The 6015-nt window shown below is 33.8% G+C and overlaps 1 long non-coding RNA gene across 1 annotated transcript; it reads left to right on the plus strand.

Moving 5' to 3' along the window:
- Nucleotides 1-3531: 3531 nt before the first annotated feature.
- On the plus strand, nt 3532-5115 carry LOC143203363 (uncharacterized). Its single transcript, XR_013007322.1, has 3 exons — nt 3532-3832; nt 4377-4706; nt 4859-5115. It is a non-coding gene; the product is annotated as an uncharacterized LOC143203363 (long non-coding RNA).
- The last annotated feature ends 900 nt before the right edge of the window (nt 5116-6015 follow it).

Genomic DNA, 6015 nt, shown 5'->3' on the forward strand with positions numbered 1-6015 from the left:
TGGATTCTAAGAGGATATCCGCTGAATTAGTCTGTTGGAGACGTAATATGGGGCACCGTCGATGACTCGCAACATTTTATTTTGGAACCTCTGGAGGATATCTATGTTAGATTTGCTAGTAGTACCCCACAGTTCAATTCATAGGTCCACATGGCCATCAGTATTGTTTTATACAACAAAACTATATTGTTTTCTAAGGATAATTTAGATTTATGTCCTATCAGCTGATATATTTGGTTTAGTTTAAGACCAAGCTGTTTGCGTTTTGTCACTATACGTTTTTTCCCTGTTAAGCATTCATCAAAATGCATTCCCATATATTTAACATTGCTTGCTTGTGGGAGTTCATAATTATTCAGGTTTACTGAAGGACAAGTTCTTCTATAAAGGGTGAATGTCACATGGGTAGATTTTGTCCCACTTGTTTGATTCGCCATGTTTTCAACGACAATGGAGGTTTCTTGTTACTAATATTGGATTCTTAAGTGAGGGTAAACCCACTGTATCATCAGCATATGCTGCTAGGGTAGTGGTTCTTGAGTTCGATAGGTCAGCTGTATACAATAGATGGACTAAAGATACTTCCCTGCGGAACACCTGAATATATTGAATGTAGATCAATGTATTCAAAAAAAAAATGCTTCACAAAAAAATTAGATAATTGTGAGTCTCTTAATGTACAGTTTTTCAAAAACCTTGGCGATCACATATAAGAGGTTTATAGGACGATAGGAGGAGAAGTCTTCTGATTTTTTCTCTGGTTTAAGAATCATAATGATTTCAGTCTCCTTCCAAGTGCTCGGAAAGTAAGTCTTAACAGGACATTAAATATAAACCTTGTTAACTTCATACACTTTTCTGAGAATTCGTTGAAAATTCTTTCATATGTTAGGTGAATAATTCAAATAGAATTGAAACGCGCAAGTGAGATCAATATTTCGTAGCGGACCATTCAGAAGTATTGGTGTTTGACTTACCATGGTAGTTAAACCGTACAAATACACAGACGAACAGAAGAATTTAAGTCATCTCAATTTAAGACGTCAATTCGTCGAAATTTTGCAGAATTTAACTTTGACTTTTAGTTTATTTTAGTTTTCATATATTACAACTCACTCATAGACATTTTATTGTAAATCAAGGCGATGAACATACCGAATTACATCCCATATATTCTCCGTACTATATTTCAAATAAAGTGATACAACGCGTTATTCCTCTAGAACCTATAACGAGTTTAATTCAACGTGTTTGTGTGAAGTACTTTGAAAGAGTGTCAGTGCATCCCAATGTACTCGCTAATCAGCTAAATATGCGACGTGATAGTGAAGTGCGTAGACTAGAACTTTTAACACCACCTGATCTGATTACTGGACATATATAGACTGTATAATAAAACTAATTAATTAAGATAATATTTTATACATGAGATCGCTTAATGAAGTGATTTTCTACATGCCATGTATATTTAATATAGACATAAGGAATACTTATTGCCTATAGGGCAGATTGTGGAATCACAAAGAGTAATTATAACATTCTAATGCAAATAATATAACGAACCAAAAATGTTATAAGGTACAATTTATTTTAACCTTATCGTTCAATGTTTACTGCTATTTTGAATAGACTTTTTTTTTGAACAGAATAAAAATCCAAACTAGTAGTACCACTTAAAAGAAAGAAAGTGACCATTTTCCGATCGTATCGACCGTAGGTGTGACGAAACCGAAGAAGAAAAACGACGGTGTGTATGCAGGAGGCAGTTCCATCAATTCCCAGCCGATACAGATCGAGAGAGCGACTTTTTCCCAACACGGGAACGGAGAACGGTGGTACCGCGAGCCGAATCATGTACGAACGTGTTATAATTAGTCGCGGACCGACGGCGTGATCGAACCAGTTGTGCGTCCTTTGTTAAACAACAGCCCCCAGGTATCAATTTACATATGATTACGGGCCATTTTGTGCCATCGAAGGCGCTGAAAATTGCGGAATAGGTCCAATTAACACCGACCACAGCGAACATAAATAGATAGCTGGGTTATTCTATAGAAAACGTCTTTCGACCGGTCTTTGTAGCAACTAGTCTTGCACTAATGAATAGGAGGCAACATACAACAGTATATATTAAATATATAAACAGAATAAAAGCGTAAATACTGGATTATTTACTGACAAAGTATATATTTTTTTATTTAAATATCACAAATAGTTATTAACTGTGTAGCGACCGCTACCACCCTTTAGGCCACCACGCATACCCCTACCTTAAGTTCAAGGGTTGGCAACGCTAGTAGATTGATACCGTGCGGTTCCCGTTTATAAAAGATCACCACGGCGACGTTTCACCCTCTTTTCTCTTTTATCCACTCCTTGTAACAGTACCACCTTCATAGCGCTTCCGTACTTCCTTTATTTAACCTAATACAATGTAACATCAAAATAAATAAGTATTTATTCAACCAGTATTTTCAGTTCCCGTGCGAACTGCTTCCACAAAAATAGTAGTGAGTGCTCGGACAAACAATCGCATCGACAACGGCTCATTCCAACCGACCAGACAAACATTCTTACAACTACAACTATCTAATATTCTTCATATTGGTTTTAACACTAATAAGCCTATCCTAATTTGCTACGGTTTTATATATTACAAAGTATTTACTCCTCCATATACACTTTAGGTTTAACATTTATAATAGATCAAATAATTTTACTTTCTTTAATCATCTAACTAAGCCATCACTATCTAGAAGCTGGGGAACCTCCGACATTGATGTGGTGATAGAGTATCTGTTCATGTATTTGGGCATAGTCAAAAATTATTGGACGCAAACCTAGCTCAAATTCTGAATAAGCTTTCGGTCAGCTTGGGAAAAAATTAAGAGCTACTGGGCATATTTTGACTAGCAATTAAAAGTGGATCTATTACGGTAATCTAAAGCCCAAAAAGCCCCATGGGTTGGCCACTAATAAGATTACTAGACATAAAGTTACTATATTGCATGAAAACCCTGTCACTCTACTAATTTCTTTCTCCTGGCTTCCGTTATGTTCGATTTCTAAGCCCATTTCATCTTCAACTTGAGCATTTGTTGCCTCTGGCTATGATTCCGGATACGCTTAAGATGTTCTGTATGTGACCGGTCTATCTGTCTACGGACGTTTTAAAACCTCCCTATTTTCTTAAAAACTTATAAGATATTATAGACAAAAGAAACGTGTAATTTCTGTCTCAAAATGAAGCACTACTCCAAATTTTTACGAGAAAATGCCTATATTTCTGCAGGATGTTCTCAGAGAATGACCTGTTAGACGAAAATCTTGATAACAGAAAATTTCAAAGTATGCGCGATGTTTGGCTTTTAGCACTTGCAGCTTGTTAGATAAAACCTTTGATGTAGTGTTATTCGAATGGAGACGTGCAATGCAAATGTCCATATGCGGACAGTTTACGAGTCTATTTCCATCATATTTTAGCCGGGATACGTGAAAAACTGTTTAATTAAATTTTGCGCAAGGCCCGTTAGTACTCGTCATCCACGGCGCTTATCGACAATAATGTCACCTCGGCCGATATGAATTATTCAAATTAGTAACCGAGCGCTGAACGATGGATCATTTTAAATGATTTAGACGCTATCGTTATTACTTTATTTGTACGTTTATTGCTACTCGGTGATCGTCGGTTCGTTTCAGACTCGCATTTACCTTCATGGTAGTGTCTACCTTCGTTAAAACATTCAATTCGTTGTCAATTTTTATGTCCGATGTGACCCAGTTCGAATATTTAACCATATACTTATTAAAATGGAAACCTGTTACAAAGGTAATGTTGGTGGACTTAACCCTTATCGAATGCTACTAGAAACAGTAATTAAATATCACCAGTGTCATCTAATGGCTGTAATTTTAATATTAGAATACGTAATAATACTTAACTAAATCATACACAGTCCGTAGCATAGAAGACTAGAAGCCGTTTCGTTGTTGATTATGTTTAGAAGCAAAATGCAAATACAACTTTATAGTGTATCCAAAATAGCAGAGAACTAACATCAGCAAGACGTATAATATATTGCCTATTGCAATTTGTAAATTTGTTTTAATATCTGAGGATATATTCCTTGTCATTTTATACTTTTTAAAGGTAAAAAAATAACACCTGACTCGGTTTTGTAAATCATTAGTACTCAATATTTTTCAATAATTTATTACATTGCCCTTCATGCTAGAAACACGAATTCAAGAAAAAAATCCCAACAAAGGCTGTAATTATGGATTGGATTGCAAAACATAAATTAAATTTTGAAAATACCATATTAAATATAAATAAAATTTTTAATAGTTTTTTGTATAATTTTCTATTTCAGAAAAAGGTCTGAAAAAGATACACTGTAGATCAGATGGCTGAATAATATGGCCATAGAGTGTAACGTTTTCCTCTCTATCGCTGCATGTTTTAAAAATTTTGAAAAGTATTATTACGGTAGACATGCAGAGCAAGAGAGACATACAGGAAAGAACTATTTGGATATGTGGAAACGATTATCTACAATAACACCCTTCGGTTTGGATGAACTCCATTACACAAACAGAAGAGGAAGTTGACAAACGGTGGAAATTGAACAAGTGTCATGGGGGATTATGATGCAATGCTAATAAAAACCAAGGCAGCGTGATAAGATTGGAAACAACTAAAGGTGTGTATATATTTAATACAGAAGAACTGTAGAAAATCATATTGTAGTATGTAAAAGATTTATATGCATAGATATATTTGTAATTGTCCAGAATATATATCAGCATTTGGTTAAAATGTACGAGGAGAAAATAAATACTAACTTCTTTTCAGATATAGCAAACGCATTAGGGAGAATGCAGCGATTAAATATAATTTTATGAAGAAAAATGTATACAGCCAGTAAAAAAAAACTAAGGAAATACAGTAATATAAGAATGATTTGACAAGAAAATACAATGAAGGAAACAAGAATTAAACATAAAAAGGTAAATATGTTCTCTGTATATGAAAATAAAATATATTACTTGGATGTAGCATCATTAATTAGATTAGGTCGATTAAGCCTCCAGCGGACACCCTATGTGGTTTAGAACAGAGTTCAATGTAAATATAATAAAATCATCTACAAACTATTGTAGCTGTTTAATTAACTGTAGTTTAACGATTTCGATAATGTATGCATTAGATGTACTACTTCCCTTAACCTTAAGCTATTTGGGGATATATTAATTTTTCAGTTGCGAAAAGATATTGCCAATTTTATGGAGTATACATTTAGATAAAAAACTATATATCTAGTACTATAGTAGGTTCATGTACTCTTAATAAACAAAAAAGTTATTTATTGAAAAATGTAAAATAATTAGGATTATTAGGAATTAGGAAAAATGATTATTACGACCTAAAATGATAATGATTCATCTCGATGATGTTAATGCTATTACTTGTGGTTTAATTATGAATGATGATATTTAATGAATATATGAAATTTAATAATCCATATTAAAAATCACTTTGTAATAAGAAACAATAAATCTTATCTTTCCACAAAACACTAACATTTCTATAAATTCCGATATATATCATTACTCTCTATTCTATTTATGCAAAAATTTGTCATTCACTTGAATCAATTGCATCCTTGTTGACCATTGTTCTTAAGATTATCGCTTTTCACCACCAATCACAATACGCCACAAAAAACGTTTGTTCTTTTGCCTGGAAAGTAATTAAGCCAGGCAATTGGAAAAGACCAGAATGGTCTTTTCATTCAATTCGTGTAGTAACCATGTCCCCACCTTTGGACCATTTCTACTCCATATTTGGAAACAGTTGATTCATAAAATGCTAAACTATCTGAAGGTTATTTTAGAGTTTGAGCTGGTTTTTCATCCAGTAAGTCTTTTTGGTTCCTCAGACCGTTCTGTGACGCTGACACCAAAATCATCAGTTTTAAAACATTACAATCAAAGCTGACAATTAGGATA

The sequence above is a fragment of the Rhynchophorus ferrugineus genome, unplaced genomic scaffold (assembly GCF_030347505.1).
Source record: "Rhynchophorus ferrugineus isolate W39M unplaced genomic scaffold, kcgeb_rfMv2 rfM10, whole genome shotgun sequence".
NCBI lineage: Eukaryota > Metazoa > Arthropoda > Insecta > Coleoptera > Curculionidae > Rhynchophorus > Rhynchophorus ferrugineus.